The sequence below is a fragment of the Hevea brasiliensis genome, chromosome 15 (assembly GCF_030052815.1).
Source record: "Hevea brasiliensis isolate MT/VB/25A 57/8 chromosome 15, ASM3005281v1, whole genome shotgun sequence".
Lineage (NCBI taxonomy): Eukaryota > Viridiplantae > Streptophyta > Magnoliopsida > Malpighiales > Euphorbiaceae > Hevea > Hevea brasiliensis.
The window spans coordinates 18,355,578-18,377,355 of record NC_079507.1 but is presented as its reverse complement, the minus strand read 5'-3'; positions in this window follow the sequence as shown (position 1 = coordinate 18,377,355).

The window sequence follows — 21,778 nt, the reverse complement described above, 5'->3', positions numbered from 1 at the left end:
GACAGATTTCTGTCCAATGTTATCTCAGCTACAGTTGCAAGAAGAATGATGAGAAAAGGCTGTGAAGCTTACCTAGCACACGTGGTTGATACTAGGCAAGCTAAGCCAAACCTGAGTGAGATACCCACAGTAAGAGACTTTCCAAATGTATTTCCTAAAGAGTTGCCTGGTTTACCACCAGAAAGGGAAGTTGAGTTTGCTATTGAGGTAATACTGGGTACAGCACCCATTTCCATTGCTCCTTACAGGATGGCACCCACTGAATTAAGGGAGTTGAAAACTCAGTTGCAAGAGTTGCTTGATAAGGGGTTCATACGCCCCAGTGTGTCACCATGGGGAGCTCCGGTGCTGTTTGTGAAGAAGAAAGATGGGACTTTGAGATTGTGTATTGATTACCGGTAGTTGAACAAAGTAACTATAAAGAATAAATATCCGTTGCCCAGAATTGACGATCTGTTTGATCAGTTGAAAAGAGACTGTGTATTTTCAAAAATTGATCTCAGATCAGGGTATCATCAGTTGAGGGTAAAGGATGCAGATGTGTCAAAAACTGCATTCAGAACTCGGTATGGACACTATGAATTTTTAGTGATGCCATTTGGTTTGACAAATGCACCAGCAGCATTTTTGGACCTTATGAACCGTATCTTCCATCCATACTTAGATCGGTTTGTAGTGGTCTTTATAGATGATATTCTGGTGTATTCCAAGACCAGGGAAGAACATGATAAACATTTGACGATTGTTCTGCAAACCCTGCGAGAAAAGAAGTTGTATGCTAAGTTGTCCAAGTGTGACTTTTGGATGAGTGAGATCTCTTTTCTTGGACACATAGTATCAGCTAAGGGGATTAGAGTGGATCCCAAAAAGATAGAAGTAGTGATGGAATGGAAACCTCCCAGAAATATAACTGAGGTCAGAAGTTTCTTGGGGCTAGCTGGGTATTACAGAAGATTTGTGAAGGGGTTCTCTCTTATAGCTGCTCCAATGACTAAGTTGTTACACAAGAATGTGAAATTTGGCTGGAACGACAAGTGCCAAGCCAGTTTTGAGAGGCTAAAGGCTATGTTGACAGAAGCACCAGTGTGCTGCTTGCGGTGTCGAGAAAAGACTTTTGTGGTCTACAGTGATGCCTCACATAATGGGCTAGAGTGTGTATTGATGCAAGAGGGGAAAGTGGTTGCCTATGCTTCCAGGCAGTTAAGGCCACATGAACAGAACTACCCTACTCATGACTTGGAGTTAGCAGCAATTATTTTCACACTAAAGATATGGAGGCATTATTTATATGGTGAAAAATGCTACATCTATACAAACCACAAGAGCCTAAAATACTTGCCAACCCAGAAGGAGCTCAACCTCAGGCAGAGGCGATGGATTGAGTTCCTGAAGGACTATGATAGTGTGATTGATTATCATCTTGGGAAGGCAAATGTAGTTGCTGATGCTTTAAGCAGGAAGTCCATCACAACTTTAAGATCACTCAATGCCTATCTGTCCTTAGCTCAAGATGGAGCTATTTTGGCTGAGTTGCAAGTGAGGCCAACCACCTTTCTGACAGATACAAGATGGGCAGAGGGCAGATGAAAAACTAATGGCCATTATGGGTAAAATTCTAGAGGGGAAGGAAACTGATTATGAGGTGAAAGCAGATGGGTGTCTGCACTACAGAGGAAGAGTGTGTGTACCAGATGATAGGGAACTGAAGACTGGTATTCTGAAAGAAGCACACACTAGTGTTTATGCTATGCACCCGGAAAGCACAAAAATGTATAATGATTTGAAGCCTCATTATTGGTGGCTTGGTATGAAGAGGGATATAGCTGACTATGTGACTAAGTGTTTGACATGTCAGCAAGTTAAAGCAGAACATCAAGTTCCATCAGGATTGCTACAACCTATAAGCATACCTGAATGGAAATGGGACCGCGTGTCACACCCCGGCTTAGTGGGCCCCAGCTCAAGCCCCTCTATGGGTGGCCATCTTGTCGGCGTACCCCTCTAGAGGCCGGCGATGCAACTCAAATCGGTACTGTCCGCTTTGGTGGAGTTCAATCCCTTCGCCCTGCAGAGCTAGGATTCGAACCCATATCACCTCACGGATTTGCTTTGCCTCTTACCAATTGAGCTGCAACTAAATGTGACACCCCTTACCCGACTATAGTGTAGCCGAGCAAGTTATGCCACTCAGTGTGCCGAGCACTCTATTTTATCTTAATTCATTTTTATTCTTCCTTTTGAATATAACTTGTGAAATATAATTTATTTAAGCCATTTATCGAAATTATAATTTATTTAAGGTTCCGAAAATTTTAAAGAAAATCCGGCGGAGTACCGGCTAAAAATGGAGAAAACAGTTCTTCGGAACCTGTGAAAAACACTTCCAATATTCATATATTCGTATTCAATTACTCTCAAACTCCAATAATCATCATCTCAACATTTGTCAACCATTCATTTCTCAATTTCAATTTTCAATCATTCATCTCATTTGATAGTCATGTAACAATCACAGATCAATATTCACTTTTCCATTTACAAACACAAATTTGCATTATTTACATGAAAATCAAAATACATTACATAAGTTTCATTACATATGAGAAAATCAAAATTTATTACAGAATGCCAAAATGACACCTAGTGTCCTACCAATGCACTGCAGAAGTTGAGGTGACACGGACACTATGCAGAACTGTGAACTGCCTTACCGAATCTGTGGTCTACTGGGCCCTCTGTCCAAATCTTCAGTACCTACGCGTTGCAAAAGCGACGCGCTAAGCATAAAGCTTAGTGGTGCCAATAATACAAGAAAATATAATATGCAAATAAAGATAATAATTTCCTTGCTATTGTGTTCATAATAAATGAATAATTACTAACTTATTGTTTAGTCGAGGGCTAATCATGTTTTATGATATTAACTTCTTCATGCATTTCGTTAATTATTTTCTTCATGATCTTGAGCTTCTTTGTATTTTTGTAATCATTCCTGATTCTTAATTTTCGTATTTTCTTTAATAATCAGTTCAATCACAGTTATACTTTTCCATGCCCAAGTAACCTATCTTGGACGATCGATCGATAACGGGTCGTTGGCACTGGACACCGCGGTGCCTCGGGCCGTCATACCATGGGACGCAGAACGTCAACCATGTATGCAGTCAGTATGGCTAAAAAGCCATGCTATCACATAATCGGCATAAAAGCCATGAATACGGGCATAAAGCCATGAATACAGACATAAAGCCTTTCCTTTCGCAGTACTGCTAAAACAATACCCTATTGGCATGCCAAACTATCCAAACCAATCACATTAGGCCTACTAGGGCATTTTGCATTTTTAAGTTTCACAATTTTTTAATTTCAAGGTTTCATGTCACTATTCATTTCATTAGTCAACTAAAATGTTGACTTTTGCATAAACAATAGATACATTGGTTTTAGTACTCCTAACATACCACATGTTGTATTCAAAACTTGTTGGTTTTGGTAACTTTCTCAAAGTTTAGGTCATTGTGGCAAAATTGCCAATTTTTAGTTTTGGTGTCACTATTCACCTCATTGGTCAACAAAAATGTTGACTTTTGGATAGCAAATAGGTGTATTGGTCTTAACACCTCAAACATACCACATTTTGTATTTCAAACTTGTTGGTATTGGTTGCCAATACCATTTTTAAGCTTAATGCTAATTGAGCAAAATTTTCGGTTTTCATGCTTTATCTTTACTATTCCATTTGTTATTTTTACAGTGGGAATTTGAGGAAATGGTAAACATGAAAGTTGTTCCTTATTTTGTCTAGTTGAATTTCCTTTTTTGAATCACTCCATTTGGAGTTTTGTAGCTCAAGTTATGGCCAAAATAAGTTTACTGTTCACATGCACTGTTCATGCTGAGATTTTGGGTCTGGCAGATTTTTGGTCCAACTTTGGTCAGTAATTTGATCAAGTTAAGTTCATAATTTGGTCTAACTTTCTTCATATGAAATGTTCTACTATGCCTTAGGTTTCCATCGGTTTAAGAATCGCCTAAATCCGAGTTTTCTAGAGAGAGTTATAGTCCTCCAAACATTGCTGCTCAAATGAAAATTCTGGAAATCTCAGTACAGTAAACTTCATTTTGCTCAATGATTTGATTAGGTTCTGGTCATAATTTGGGGTAGGTTTCTTCATGAAAGTTGTTTGTCTATGTCTTAACTTGTTTCTGTAAAAATTTCAGGTCAATTGACCAAATCTACAGTGAGTTATGGCCAAATGAACAGTTACTGTTCATTTGGTCATTTCTGCAGGTGCTGTTGCAGGGTGTCCGGATTGGGGCCAACTTTTGGTCCTCTTGCTTTGGTCTTTTGGGCATAGTTTCTTCAGCAAAAATGTGCCATTATAAGCCTAGTTTCATGTCCAATTGGCCAAACATCAATTGGACTAACACAGCCCAAGTTATGGTAGTCCAAGTGGACTGCTGCACTAACAAGGCAGCCTACACATTCACTTGGCCATACTATTTTTCAGTCCAATTCATGGTCAACATACCTAAAATGGTCACTAATTGACCCTTATAATGTTCTTTCACAATTTCATAAGCTAAATCCAAATTTCACTTCTCAAAACCCTAGCTTCCAATCCATGAATCATGCAACACATCCCAATTAAGGTCATCAATCATTCATATGTCACTATCTAAGCTTGTATTTAGGTTTTAGCCCAATAAAACTCATCAATTCCTCATCCTATAAGTGCTGGCCAAAATTTGCTTCTCAATTTCACACATGATTTTCTTCAATTTCTTAATTATTTATTCATATTCAAACTAAATTTCAATAAGTAAACAAGATTAGGAAGTTAATATGCACTAACCTTATTTGATAAAATTCTCAACTTGTTAAACCTTCACTTTCTTTCCTCTTTTTGGCTGCCAAACACTCTCCCAAGATGAGTGGACAAATTTTAATGAAAAGAAGAAGAGATTTTATGGTGGGAAGTGAAGGGAATCAAGCTTGAAACAAGAGCTTCAATGGAGGGAGAGGGGAAGATGGGTTTCACGTCTTGAGGAAGAAGAAGAAGAAAAAAAAGATGACCAGAATTTTTGGTCTTCTTTGACTCTTTTAAGTGTTTTAATAAAGTTTATTAACTTGTGATTGGTTGGGAGTAAGTGAGTGACATCATGTGATGTCATTATTTGCATTATTTTGATTTTTCTTTGCTTTTCTTTTCTACCACATTTCAATTTAATTTTTAGCAATATTTATTCATATTTTAGTTCATAATAATTATTTACTCGACTGGACAAGTCGGCCAAAAATCACCTCTGAAGGCGAAATGACCAAAATGCCCTCCGTTTGGCTTAACGGGTCAAAATTGTCTGTACTGATTGAAAAATTTTTCTAATTATTTTCTTGGCATTCTAATGCCATAGGAACCTCAATGACCCTTCTCTGGAGTCCCAAAAATTATTTTATGAATTTTTCCCCGGGTCTAGGGCTCCTCGTTGCGAGAACCGCAACTTCCCTTCGGTTACCCATCGCTTGGGCACCGACTCGTTTGACTTGGTTGTATTTTATTTCTAAAATTTTTACTAAATGTTTCTTATTAATATTTGAGTTAATTATGATTCCTGACTTTAGTTTAAATATTTTTCCAGAAGGTCTAGCTGTCCGGACCGACACCGGTCGCCGGAACAGTAGAATGTACGGGGTTGCTACCGGGAGGATGTTACACCGCGTCACTATGGATTTTGTTAGTGGTCTACCTCTCACCCAAAGGAAGCATGATGCAGTGTGGGTGATAGTGGATAGATTGACAAAGTCAGCACATTTTCTGCCAGTTAGGACTGACTACTCACTGGAGAAGCTAGCAGAATTGTATATCAGTGAGATAGTTAGACTGCATGGAATCCCACTTTCCATCATATCTGACCGAGACCCAAGGTTTACATCGAGATTCTGGAAAAAGTTGCAAGAAGCCTTGGGCACACAACTCCGTTTTAGCACGGCTTTTCATCCCCAGACGGATGGACAGTCAGAACGAGTAATCCAGGTAAACCTAAGAACTAATTGAATTTTTGCAATTAATAAATTGAAATGATAGTAACAATGTGAATTATGTGATAGATCCTGGAGGATATGCTAAGGAGTTGTGTCATTGAGTTTGAGGGGAGTTGGGATAGATACCTCCCACTGGCAGAATTCGCATACAATAACAGCTACCAAGCTAGCATCCAAATGGCCCCGTATGAAGCACTGTATGGGAGGAAATGTAGAACCCCAGTGTGTTGGACTGAATTGGGTGAAGATAAGCTGGTAGGACCAGACCTGGTGAAACAGACTGAGGAAAAAGTGAAGATAATCAAAGCTAACCTGAAGGTTGCCTCAGATAGACAGAAATCTTATGCCGACTTGAAGAGAAAAGAGATAGAATATGCAGTTAGTGATAAAGTGTTTCTCAAAGTCTCACTGTGGAAGAAAGTACTGAGGTTTGGGAGAAAGGGTAAGTTAAGCCCTAGGTTCATTGGCCCATATGAAGTCATTGAACGTGTGGGACCAGTGGCTTATCGGCTAGCTTTACCACCAGAACTGGATAAAATACACAATGTATTCCATGTTTCTATGCTGAGAAGATATCGCTCAGATTCTTAACATGTCATTTCCATGGAAGAGATTGAAATCCAACCAGACTTGACATATACAGAAAAACCCATACAAATCCTAGCTCGGGAAGTGAAGGAACTGAGAAATAAACAATTTCACTGGTGAAAGTGCTTTGGAGGCACCACAACACTGAAGAGGCAACTTGGGAAAGTGAAGAGATAATGAGGCAACAGTTCCCTCAACTGTTTGCATCAGGTAAATTTCGAGGAAGAAATTTTATTAGAGGGGAAGAGTTGTAACATCCTCATTTTAGCTAGTCCATACAGTCTACTGTTCCGGTTACCAGTGTCGGTCCGGACAGCTAGAATTCAGAAAAATATTTAAACTAAAGTGAGGAACCAAAAATTAACTAAAAAAAAAATAAAAAAAAAAATTAGGAAAAAATTATAAAATAATTCTTAGGACCCCAGAGAAGGTTCATTGAGGTTCTTATGGCATTAGAATGCCAAGAAAATACTTAGAAAAATTTTTCAATCGGTAAAGACAATTTTGGCCTGTTAAGCCAAACGGAGGGCATTTTGGTTACTTCATCTTCAGAGATGATTTTTGGCCAACTTGTCCAGTTAAATAAATAATTTATATAATATAAAATATAAATAAATATTGTCAAAAATTTAATTGCAATTAAATAGACATAAAATGGAGAGAAAATGATAGAAAATGGATTTATGACATCACCATGATGTCATTTAAAATTCTCTCAACCAACCCAATCTTGACACATGGCATAAACATATATAAAAGAGACAAATGGGCTGGAAAAGGAACAAAAAAAAATCAGACTTCTTCTCTTCTTCTCCTTAACGTAAAACTCTCCCACCATAGCCACCATGAGCAAGCTTTTGAAAGCTTGAATCCACACCCTTTCTCACCATAAAAAAACCCTAGTTGTCTTCACAAAAAATTCACCCCACACCTTGAGAAAGCTTTGGGCAGCAAATTTTTGAAGGAAAATTGAAGTTTTGCAAGACCCAAACCTAGATCCAAAGAGGTTAGTGACTTAAATTCATGTCTCTCTTCAAATTTATGTTGAAAAAGTATATTTGAGTGCAAAATTGCAAGGAAATTTGTTAAATATCTTGTGTATACCCATCCCAAAGTTTTGGGAAGCCTTAAACCTAGTAGAGTTTTGAAGATTTCTTAGAGTTAAAGTGCAATTTGGCTGCCTTTAACATCAATACAATGCTTAGGACAATGGAAGGTATGTAAATGCATAACTTGAGATATTAGGGTTAGGGTTTGGGCATAAATTGGAGACCTTAATCTTTTAATGGTGAAAGTATGTTTTAATGGTCAAATACTGACCATTTGGATCTGTGTAACTTAGAAATGAAGTGGTTTATGTAGTGGGAATTGAGATGGGAGTGGCTACCCTCGGTGACCTGCAGAATTGGACATGAGTCCAGCAGGTTTGGGCAGCCATAACATAAATTGTAGAGGTTCAATTAGTGCAAGGCCAATTGGACATGAAACTAGACACATAATGGCATAACTTTGGTGAAGAAACCATGCCCATAAAACCAAACCAAGTGGACCAAAAGCTTGCTCAAATCCGGGTGACCTGCAGGCTGTTTCTGCAGAATGACCAAATGAACAGTGATTGTTCATTTGGTCATAACTCAATGTTGAAAGGTCCAATTGACCTGAAATTTTACCAGCAACAAGATGAGATATAGACCAACAACTTTTATGAAGAAACCTACCCCAAATTATGACCAGAACCTATCCAAAAAGTGAGTTACAGTCGGTGACCTGCAGTCTGATTCTGCAGAATGACCAAATGAACAGTAATTGTTCATTTGGCCATAACTCAATGTAGAAAGGTCCAATTGACCTAAAATTTTACCAGCAACAAGATAAGATATAGACCAAAAAGCTTTCATGAAGAAACCTACCCCAAATTATGACCAGAACCTATCCAACAAGGGAGTTGCGATCCTTTGTTCACCGTGATCGTAGATATGGTCAGTCCAGAAAAATTTCAATCCGGCCAGTTGTGGTTTTTGGACCATAACTTGAGCTAAAAAACTCTAAATGGAGTTATTCAAAAAAAGAAATTCAACTAGACAAAATAAGGAACAACTTTCATGTTGATTATTTTTCCAAATTCCCATTGCAAAAATGACTAATAGAATAGTAAAGATAAGGTATAAAAACTGAAAATTCTACTCAATTAACTTTAAACTTAGAAATGGTATTGGCAACCAATACCAACAAATTTTGAATACAAAATGTGGTATGTTGGGAGTATTAAAACCAATGTACCTATTGTCTATGCAAAAGTCAACATTTTGGTTGACTAATTGTAACACCCCAAAGTTCGGTAGTGCGTTCTGCTGCTCCGGTGACCAGTGTTGTCCGGACAGCTAGGATGCCTAGAACTACACTTTGACACGAGGGAGGAGACATAAAATAATGAAATACAAGAAAAGAAAATACAAGAAAAACAAAGGCAAAATAATTGCAAAGAATTGTGATCAAGTTAAGCAGTAGGAAACCTAGCGATGGGTGATCAAGGAAGTCACGGCGTGGACCGTTGACTAATACGACTGCGGGAACCCTGGAAAACATTTTTAGGACATAAATAGACCCTTATTGAAGTATAAATCTCATTAGAAAGATTAAAGAAAAATTAAATGATTAGTACAAAGAAAAGTGAGAAATCGAAAAACAGACAAAATACGATGTTACCGAAAAATCGGGAATGCAACCCGAACAGGGGCATTATAGTCATTTGACATCCCGAAGTGTCTTTTGACCTAAATGTCCATTAAAAATAAATAGTATTACACTTAGAAAATAAAATGAAAAATTAAATTGGTGGTACCCAAAGTAAATAGCTAAAATAATGGGTTAAATGTGGATTAAGTGAAAGTTAACTTATAATATGTTTTAATTTTAGTTAGTGGACCACTATAGGATTAATTAAACATAAAGTATGGCAGGTGTAAGTCCACTAAACCCATCAGATAGTTCATCTTCTCCAACTTACAAAGTTGCCGAATTTAAAGAAAAGAGAAAGCCACCATTAACGTTTTTCTTCAAAGCTCCATGCACTCCCCATTTTCAACTCCAATCACTTTGATAGCTTCATGAAAAATGGTCTACACACCACAAGGAAGATATTGATACCAATTTTGAGAAGTTTGGTGAAGGTTTAGCAAGTTACAATTAAAGGTAAGTTTGCATTTTTGAGAAATTCTTTGTTAAAGTTTATGTTCATGTTATGGGTGTTAGATTGGTGAAGGAAAATTTTGAGTTTGAAGGGTTATTGTTGTTTTCATTTTGGACAGCCATGAGTCACGTTTTTGATGAGGTATTTGTGCATATAATTGATGAGAAATAATGTTAATCATGGTGATTTAGTAACTTAGTGAATTATTTCATGTTTATATGGTGAATTATGCACTTTGATGGGAATTGGTATATGGGACGGCAATGTGATGTTGAAGAATGGTTTGTGGCAGCTTGTGGACACTTGAGTAATGGTATATATTGAAGGAAGTGTGGGCAGAATATTGACCTAGAAGGATTGATGATATGTATGTAAATTAACATTGTAAAGTGTATGTAAAGTTTGTAATGTTTTGGTGTGTTTGTAATGGTACTTAGAAATTGTAATTGTGAATGATATTTGGTGTGTTGAGGGTGATTGGAATCTGCCCAAAATAATGCTAATATAATGTAGAAAATGCTTTTGGTAATGTGCCAAAACAGTTTGGTAGGTAAGTAAACAAATGGCAAAGGTAAGTGTGTGTTTGAAGTTGGGGTGTGAAATGCATATTGAGGGCAGTGTATATTTTAGCCTATAACCTTGAATGTGTAACCTCAATTGGTATGAGACCAATTTGAGGTGAAACTAGGCACAAAATGTGCCAACTTTCATTGAGAAACCATGCCAAAATTCTGCTTGCAAGGTGACCTAAAAAAATGACCAATTCGGATTAGGTGCAATTAGGACCTGAAAAATGACCAATTGGGCAGCAGTGAGTGTTTAGGCCATAACTCACTCAAACCAGGTCCAATTGACCTGAAATTTTGACCAAGAATAGTTAAGACCCATACCTACAAGTCTTATGAAGACACCAAAGCCCAGAAATGACCATAAGCAAGTCAAACAACTTGCACAAGTTCGGGTCCAAAAACTGGCCGAACCAGAATTGACCAATTTGACCTAAAATTGACCTAAAATGGTACCACTTGACCAGCAATAGTGTAATGACCATAACTTGGTCTACTTAACTCGGATTGACCTGAAATTTTGCACCGCGTGCAATAAGACCTAGATCTACAAGTTTGTAGTTTCGACCAAGACCCGAAAACTGAGGGAACTAGATCGTCCGGTTAGGTCAAACCAGTGTTCCGGAATCCAGCAATTTGCATTAAAATGCACTAAACAAGGAAATGACTTTGGTAAAACGTACCAAACCTAAAACCCTATCGAATGTGACATATTAACGACACTAAAACCTAATTTACCTAAAACGCAATGAGGGTCGGTATATTAGGTGATTAAGTGAATAATTGAGTTCAATGCATTATTTACCAAACACCATCGATAGAGACAGTTTAAATTAGTACTGAAACACTTCAAATTGTGTTTCTCAGTTACCAAAGACTCAAGAAAAGGGAAGGAAACACTGAGTCCAGATCAGGGAGACAGTCATCAGAGGTTTGTGCACAACTAGTTTTTAACTGATTTTGTTTTGAATATTTCATATGATTAAATGATATATTTTTCTTATGAATTATGTTTAACAAGCATTGGATTTAATTCCATGATTATTGAAAATTGTTATTGTATGTATGAATTTGGCTTTGTGAAATGGTATTTCCATAAGTATTAAGCATTGTTATGGATTAAGTAAATTATGTTTTGGAAAATTGTGATAGAATATGTTTTGAATTGTGATGGTAATATTCATGGAAAAAAATGAAAACTTTATTATTTGAATTGTGATGTGCATAAAAATTATTGGATATTGGAATTGACTTTGAATCGAATTATATTGTGATTTATGCTCGCTAAAAGGATTGTGATATTGTTTTATATCTCACTATAGATGCTTGACTAGGTTATTACCCGTCTCTCTCATTTGTTGAGAAGACAATGGAGTGAGTTGTGTTTTGATTACCATGGTACGTGCACAGGCTTAGATTTTCCTCTGATTTGACGTTAGATATAAGTTTATTTTATCGTTATCGCCATTGAGGAAGATTAATTATTGTGATGGTACTGTGCACGATGATTCGACCTCCCCGACCATAGGGAGTTAGAATCAGATTCGACCTCCCCGACCATAGGGAGTTAGAATCACATCGAATATGGCCCTTTCGGATTAGTCTTGCATAGTTAGTGAGATAAAGAATTATTTTTGAGATAAAGAATTATTTTTGAGATAAAGATTGATTTTTGAGTTACATAATGATTTTTGAGATACAGAATGGCTTTTGAATGGTGATTTCAATTATGGTTTATGTATAATTGATTTTGTTGGAATTACTTAAATGGATAGTCATGAATTGATAAATTGAATTTTGTGCTCCAAGTCATTTATACAAATGATTTACATTATTGGCAATGAATATTTTGAGTTGTGAAATTTGATCAGTATTCAGATTCTCAAATTATTTACTGTAAAATTTGTCAATGTATATTGTACTATGTTTTAAATTATAGTTGTGCACCATCGAAGTTCACCACTCGTGATAGCTTTGCATCTTTGTCAAGGTGAGCATAGAGCGTTGATTAAGTTGCTTTGAGGATACATTCAGATCACCTGTGTATATCATAGATATACCCATGTACATAGGTTTTGATGTAAGCATGTAATAATATGTATGTAAATTATTTGAGCAATTGTATAAAAACTCTTGTAAAACATTTTGGTATGTAATTAAATGTAAATTATTGTAAATGTAAATTTGAGATTTCATTTACTTGAATAGTTTTGTATTATATTTCCTTTATCTCAGTCTTCGAAAAATCACTATGGATTTGAGTTGAGAAATATGTTGTGTTGAAAAATATGTTAGAGTTGAGATTTGCAAATACATATTGAAGTGCTTTTTACAGGTTTTCTGAAGAACTGTTTTGTCCAAAATATAGATGGCACTCTGCCAAAATTTTTACAGAAATTCTAAATAAACCAAATGAGTTAGTTGTTTCACTTCAGTTCATCAAAGTCTTTAACACCTGTAAATAGTGCTCACCACTGTAAAAGAAGTAAGAAAAGTTTTTTTTGAAAATCCCTTGTAGTGTATTTAATGGGTTATCAGTAGACGGAGTTGGTAATTCATTAGGTATACTACGGGATCATGTTATGCCTTACAGAGGGGTAGGGTGTGACACTAATAAAGTGAATAGTAACACAAAAACTTGAATTTCAAAAATTGTAAAACTTAAAAATGTAATATGCCCTAGTATACCTACCAAGAGTGGTTTGGATAGCTTGGCATGCCAATAGGGTTCTGTTAGCAGTACTGCATATGGCATCATGCCATTCTGTGTTTCATGGCTTTCCCATGCCATTCTGTGAAATAATAGCCTTTGGCTATGTTATTTGAGTTGATATACTTGGGTTTTAACCCTAATAATTATTACAGCTTATTAGTTGTTCTGTTGCACACCGGGAGACACAATGTGACCGATGGTGTGATGGTCGGAGGTACTTAGTACCCAGTGCCAGTTTACCCGTTTATCCAGTCCAGTCAATTAGTATGGGTTACTCGGGCAATGATAATAAACCTTACCAGAGTTTAATCAAATAATAATGAAGTTAATATCAGAAGTTAAGTCTACCAAAAATGTAAACACACATTCTGCATATTTGTTTCATTTTATGTTATTTTATATTATTTTATATTATCACCACTAAGCAGAATTGCTTAGCGCGTCGCTTTTGCCATGCGCAGGTACTGGAGACCTAGCTGGGGAGCCCAGCAGACATCAGACGGGGTGAGTCTTCAGAGTTGTATCAGGAGTCCAGAGTCACCTCACATCTGCACTGCATATGGTAGGACATTAGGTCTATAGGTGGCCCTTTTGTATTTTACATTTTGTATTAGTTTGGATTGTAATTATAAACTCCTGTAATTATGTATTAATGTAAATATATGAAATTTTATATTATTGAGATTTTCTGCATTATGTATGTTGATAAATGAAATGTTGAGAATTATTTATTGTTATGGAAAGTCAATCATTATATTATTTCTGTGTATATTCTGTATTCTGTATTCCTATTTAGAATTTCTTATTTAGGATTTCTTCCTAATTAGTATAACACAATTATAGGAATCAATTGTATATAAATACCCATGTACAGATTAATTGAAATCAATGAGAATCATCTCTTTCTACTCTCTTTCTACATGGTATCAGAGCAGGTCATTTATCTAGGGTGACTATTTGTTCTCACCACCCAGCTCAGGAGAGACCTTGGCCGCCGATCGGCCGTTTCGACTCCGATCAACATCGCCAGTGTCGCCTCAATCCCCTCATTTCACCACTGTGTGCTATTGCCTGATCCAGTACACCATTAAAGGACTTCTGAGGTTTGGCTCTCAGATCCTATTTCGGTATTTGCTTGATTTGTGATTTTGGATTATTTTGTTGCTGTCAGCACTTTGGATTAGCGTTTCGGTTAGTTTTCTTTGTCTCAACAAATGGCAGACAATAAGAATGTTATTTCTAATGTGATTCCAATGATGACTAAGATCACGGAACACAAACTTAATGGTTCGAATTACCTGGAGTGGAGTAAGACTGTCAGGGTCTATTTGCGTAGCATTGATAAGGATGATCACCTTACTAAAGATCCACCTACTGATGATACACAACAAACTTGGCTAAGGGAGGATGCTCGGTTGTTTTTGCAGCTTCGGAACTCGATTCACAGTGAGGTAATTAGTTTAATTAATCACTGTGAATTTGTTAAGGAATTGATGGATTACTTAGATTTTTTGTATTCTGGTAAAGGGAATATCTCCCGTATTTATGATGTTTGTAAGGCATTCTACCGTGCTGAGAAAGAGAATAAGTCTCTCATGGCTTATTTTATGGATTTTAAACGGGTATATGAGGAACTTAATGTATTGTTGCCTTTTAGTTCTGATATGAAAGTTCAAAGAGCCCAACGGAGCAACTGGTCATATGAGTTTTCTTGCAGGCCTTCCTTCAGAGTATGAGACTGCTAAATCTCATATTCTTTCCAATTCTGAGATTTCCTCTTTGCATGAAACATTCACACGGGTCCTTCGTACAGAGAGTACCCAATCTTCACAGCCTGCCAGTGGTGCTCTTATTAGCCATAATCCAAATGGACAACAGGGTAATAGAAGAGGAAGTAGAGGAGGAATTACAGGCAACATAAGTAATCAGCGTAATGGAGAGGCTAGTTCTAATCAGGACTCAAGAGGAGTCATTTGTTATTATTGTCATGAGCCTGGCCACACAAAATATAATTGTCCACAACTTCAGAGAAAAAATCAACGATCACAGATGGCAAATATGGCAGCAGAAGATTCTACAGTATCTTCCTCTGAGAAAACTGTTTTGGTATCTGCAGAGGATTTTGCACAGTTTTCTCAGTATCAGGCATCTCTAAAGCCTACGGTTCCCTATCATCGCGATCACGAGTCGTAAATCCACTACATGCGTTGTGTCTTCCTAATCCAAATGGGTTATTGATTCGTGCAACAGATCACATGAGTAATTCTAGTCTTCTATCCGCTTTTCACCTAATCCCACTTCCTCATCAAGTTACTTTAGATTATGGTTCTACTTCTTGTGTCATGGGTTCTGGAACTGCGAATCCGACTTCGTCAATTTCTTTGTCATCTGTTTTGTGTCTACCAAATTTCTCTTTTAATCTACTTTCTGTTAGTAAACTTACTCGTACCTTAAATTGTTCTATTTCCTTTTTTTCTGATCAGTGTTTGTTTCAGGATCTTACGACGAAGCAGATTATTGGTAGAGGACTTGAGTCAGGTGGTCTCTACATTCTGGAAAATCATGTACCGCAGTCGCTTGTTTGCTCCAGTACCTTAACACCTCTTGAAGCTCATTGTAGATTGGGTCCTTCTTTGTCTACCATGAAGAAGTTGTGTCCTCAGTTTCAGTCTTTATCAATACTAGAATGTGAGTCGTGTCAGTTTGCAAAACATCATCGTTTGCCTTCTGTGTCTAGAGTCAATAAACGGGCTTCATCCCCTTTTGAGTTAGTTCATTCAGATGTTTGGGGTCCTTGTTCTGTTACTTCTAAAACTGGATTTCGTTATTTTGTTACTTTTGTTGATGATTACTCTCGTGTTACCTGGTTATATTTAATGAAGAATCGTTCTGAGTTGTTTTCTGTCTTTTGTGCCTTTTGTAATGAAATCAAAACTCAATTTAATATTTCTGTTTGCATATTAAGAAGTGACAATGCTAAAGAATACTTTTCAGCACAATTTCAGTCTTATATGACACAAAATGGCATTCTTCATCAGTCTTCCTGTGTGGATACCCCATCCCAAAATGGCGTGGCCGAAAGAAAAAATCGGCATCTTCTTGAGGTAACTCGTGCTCTTCTTTTTCAGATGAAAGTTCCTAAACACTTTTGGGCGGATGCAGTTTCTACGGCATGTTTTTTGATCAATCGTATGCCGTCTTCTGTCCTTAATGGGGATATTCCTTATACTGCTTTATTCCCTACAAAATCTTTGTTTCCTGTTGAACCCCGTATTTTTTGTTGTACTTGTTTTGTACGTGATGTTCGTCCGCGGGTTACTAAATTGGATCCAAAGTCTCTCAAATGTATCTTCCTTGGGTACTCCCGGATCCAAAAAGGGTACCGCTGTTTCTCTCCTACTCTTAATCGTTATCTTGTTTCTGCAGATGTTACATTTTTTGAGTCCACTCCATTTTTTCCTCAATCATCTGTGTATGAGAGTCAGGGGGAGGAGGATGATATCTTAATATATACTGTCCAACCAATGTCTAGTCCTCTCTCACAGCCTGTTTCTTCTGTCTCTAGACCTACTCGGCCTCCCGTTGTTCATGTTTATTCCAGGAGATTGGAGATTCCTGACTCAGATACTCCACCAGCTACTTCGTTGGGAGATCCTGTACCTCATACTGATCATGATTCTGATCTAGACTTACCCATTGCTCTTCGTAAAGGTAAACGTTCATGTATTTACCCTATCTCTTCTTTTGTTTCTTATAATCAATTGTCTTCTTGTTCTCGGTGTTTTGTTACCTCTTTAGACTCTGTTCCTATCCCTAATACTGTTGGTGAGGCACTGTCTCATCCTGGCTGGTGTGCTGCTATGAAAGAGGAAATGGAGGCTTTAGATGCTAATGGTACATGGGAACTATTACCTTTGCCCACTGGTAAGAAAGCTATTGGTTGCAAATGGATATTTACAGTAAAGGTAAATCCTGATGGTTCTGTGGCTAGGTTAAAAGCACGCCTTTTAGCAAAAGGATATGCTCAGACATATGGAGTTGATTACTCTGACACTTTTTCTCCTGTAGCTAAACTTACTTCTGTTCGCTTGTATATCTCTTTAGCAGCTACATATGATTGGCCCCTGCACCAATTGGATATCAAGAATGCTTTCCTTCATGGTGATCTTCAGGAGGAGGTGTATATGGAGCAACCACCTAGGTTTGTTGCTCAGGGGGAGTTGGGTAAAGTTTGTAGGCTTCGAAAGTCTCTTTATGGCTTGAAACAAAGTCCTAGGGCCTGGTTTGGGAGATTCAGTGAAGCAGTACAGGAATTTGGTATGCAAAAGAGTAAGTGTGATCACTCAGTATTTTATAAGCAATCTGAGGCTGGTCTAATTCTCCTGGTAGTCTATGTGGATGACATTATCATCACTGGGAGTGACTCTGCAGGTATTTCATCTCTTAAAACCTTCCTCCAAACCCAGTTTCAGACCAAAGACTTGGGATTATTAAAGTATTCTTTGGGTATTGAAGTTATGAGAATTAAGAAGGGTATTTTCTTGTCTCAAAGAAAATATGTCCTCGATCTATTGACAGAGACAGGAAAATTAGGTGCTAAGCCTTGTAGTGCACCAATGACTCTAAATTTACAACTGTTAGCAGGGGATAGTGAGTTGTTTGAAGATCCAGAGAGATACAGGAGATTGGTAGGAAAATTGAACTACCTTACTGTCACTCGTCCTGACATTGCTTATGCCGTTAGTGTCGTAAGTCAGTTTATGTCTTTCCCAACTGTTGCTCATTGGGAAGCCTTGAGACAAATCTTGTGCTATCTGAAAGGAGCTCCAGGAAGAGGTTTGTTATATGGTAATCATGGGCATTTGAATGTTGAATGTTTTTCAGATGCCGACTGGGCTGGATCTAAGGTTGATAGGAGGTCAACTACTGGATATTGCGTTTTTGTTGGAGGAATTTTGGTGTCTTGGAAAAGCAAGAAGCAGAGTGTAGTTTCTCGATCTAGTGCTGAATCCGAATACAGAGCCATGGCACAATCAGTATGTGAGGTAATGTGGATATTTCAATTACTAGATGAGACAGGTTTTAAGACCCCGCTCGCGAAATTGTGGTGTGATAATCAAGCTGCTCTCCATATTGCTTCTAATCCGGTATTTCATGAGCGGACCAAACATATTGAGATTGATTGTCACTTTGTTCGTGAAAAGATTCAACAACAGATCATCTCAACAGGACATATCAAAACTGGAGAGCAGTTAGGAGATATTTTCACAAAAGCTCTGAATGGAGCTAGGATTGACTACATTTGTAACAAGTTGGGCATGATTAACATCTATGCTCCAACTTGAGGGGGAGTGTTATGGAAAGTCAATCATTATATTATTTCTGTGTATATTCTGTATTCCTATTTAGAATTTCTTATTTAGGATTTCTTCCTAATTAGTATAACACAATTATAGGAATCAATTGTATATAAATACCCATGTACAGATTAATTGAAATCAATGAGAATCATCTCTTTCTACTCTCTTTCTACATTTATGAATATGCTTCAAGTGATGAAGTGAACAGAAAAGTTTTGAAAATAATATCGTGATTGAGATTGAGATTTTGAGATTGACTTGAATATATATAATGGAGTTTGGATTTGGAAATTATTTTGGAAGTGTTTTTAAACAGGTTCAGAAGAACTGTTTTTCCAATTTACAGCCAGCACTCTACCGTATTTTCTATAAAATTTGCGGATAAATTCAGATTTATCAAAATTGAAAATAAATGAATTATAAAGGGATAAATTGTAATAGAAACATAAATTGGTGCTCCGGCACACTGAGTGGCATAACTTGCTCGGCTACATTATAGACGGGTAAGGGGTGTCACAACCAAATTACCCTTATGTTGTAATTTTGAGTTCTAAACCCAAAATCATTATTTCTTCTCTTCTAATTAATTTATATCAAATATAAATCAATTAATTAATCTCCATTAATTAATTTCTCACAATTAAATTTGTAACACTCCTATATTCAGTAGTGCGTTCTACTGTTTGACAATCAGTGTCTGTCCGAATAGCTTGAATGCCTAGAACTACACTTAAATGTTAGTGAGGAGACATAAAATAATGAAATACAATAAAAGAAAATACAAAACAAATTAAGGGAAAATAAAAGAGAGAAAATGAAACTAAGTTAAACGAGCCGAAAATCGTAGCGATGGGTGACCGCACCGGGAAGTTGCGGCGTGGACCGTTGACTGGCCCTGGACTGTAGGGAATCCTGAAAAATATTTTTAAGACTTAAATAAACATCTATTTAAGTATAAATTACATTAGTAATGTCAAAGAAAAATTAAGTAATTAGTACAAAGAAAAATGAGAAATTGAGAAACCGACAAAAATTGGTGTTACCGAAAAATCGGGAATACAACCCGAATAGGGGCATTGTGGTCATTTGACACCCCGAGTTGCCTTTTGACCTAAATTTCCATTAAAAATAAATGATATTAAACCTTGAAAATATCATGAAAATTAAAATAGTGGTACATAATTTAAATATTAAAAGAAATGAGGTAAAATATGGGAATTGTGAAACTTTGGATTAAACTAATATTACTTTACATTAGTGCTCCACTAACCTCAATTTATGGACACATAAAGGACATTTGGGACATCAGAAAGTCATCTTTAACCTCTCATAATCAAACCAGTCGAACCAAGCTTGAAGAAAACTCTCCCATGGCCGCCCCATGTCCAAGCTCCCATCTCCCTCTTCAAGCCATGATTTGCATAAGTGGTCTTCATTGAAGTTAATCCTCACTTTGTAAAGAAGAAGTTGATAGCAAATTGAAGAGGTTTTAGTGAAGTTTTGGTCAAGCTTCAAAAGAGGCAAGTAGGTGTTTTCATTTCTTGTTTCATTAAAATTGTAACTAAGGTTATGGTGAGTTGATTTATGGAAGAAAAGTTGAGGTTTGATAAGTTAGGGTGATACTCCATTTCGGCAGCCATGGAAGTTCAACATGTTAACTTGTTTTCTTCATGTATTTGGTGATTTGGGGTATTGATTTAAGTGCTTATATGTATAGGAGTGATTTACCATGTATAAAGTTTGATTTGTGAGTTTGAAAAGTTAAAATGGAAAGCTTGATGTATGTGTATTACTTTGGCAGCCTCATGGTAAAGATTGGTAATGTTTAAGTTCATGAAAAGTTGTTGAGTTATGGTACAAAAAGTGGCAGCACATGTATATGAAATAATAGCGATAATGTTTGTAAATTGGTAGTGTAAATTGTATGTATTGGTTAGGAGTAATATGTGGAAAATTGTTTAGAATTGGATATTATAAATTAGGAGTTATATTTGGTGTATGTAAGCTCATTTTATTGGGCCCAAAGTTGCTATAATGTAAACTATTGAATGAATATGGTATGGTACAAGTGCAGAATGGTTTGGGAAGTAAAGATATAATTGGTTGAATGTGTATTTGGATTGATGCTTTTAAAATGTGTTAAGGGCATTATATATTTTAGGCTATAAATAGAATTGTGTAACTCCAATTGGTATGAGGCCAAATGGAGGTGAAACTAGGCATAAAATGTGCCAACTTTCATGAAGAAAGCCTACCTAAATTCTATCCAAAAAGTGACATGAGAATTGACCAAATCCGGATTAGTGACTTTGCAAACTTGAAAATTTACCATTTGGACAGCAGTCAGTGTTTTGGCCATAACTCACTCAAAATAGGTCCAAATGACCTAAAATTTATACCATGGATAGCTTAGACATAGAGCTACAACTTTATGAAGACGCAAAAACCCAAAAATGACCATAAGTAAGTCAAAATGCTTGCATAAGTTCGGGTATAAAAACTACCAGAACCGGAAATGACCTAAAAATGACCTAAGTTTGCCATTTTAGTGTAATCTGTCCAGTAATAGTAAAATGACCATAACTTGGTCTAATAAACTCCAAATGACCTAAAATTTGTGGCAAAAGTTCACTAAGACATAGACCTACAAGTTTGTGATTCAGACCAGAACCTAAAAACCAAGAAAACTAGGTCATCTGGCTAGGTCAAAATAGCATACCGAAATTCAATAAATTGTAATAAAATGTAATATACTTGAAAAATGAAATTGGTAACATATACCAATACTAAAGGACTATAAAATGTGACATATTAGTAACATTAAAATTGATACCCCTAGAGTGCATCAAAGTTTAACATTATAGGTTGGCTAAGGAAAGAAATAGTATTAAATAAATTTAATTATTGAACTTTATTATTAGAAACAATTTCAAAGAGTTTTGAAACACTTCAAATTGTGTGTTTCAGTTAGCAAAGACTCAGGGAAGGGGAAGGAAACACTGAGTCAGGGCCAAGAGGTTACTCTTCAAAGGTTTGTGCACAATAGTTATTTCTTTTGAATTTTCAATTGAAATAAATTATGACAATTTGTATGTTAATGTTTAAATTGTGAAAAATTATTTGAATGAAATTTGATGGATACTTATTGCTTGAAAAATATTGCAAATGGTTTGAAACCACAGCTATCATGTATATTTGATTGAATTCCTCGCTAGCTTGTCTAGTGGGATGAATTGGCTTTGAATTCCCTCTCTGGCTAAAGTGCTGAGGTGTGTGCCAGTTAAGGATGAATAGAATGAGTACTCATATAATTGCTAG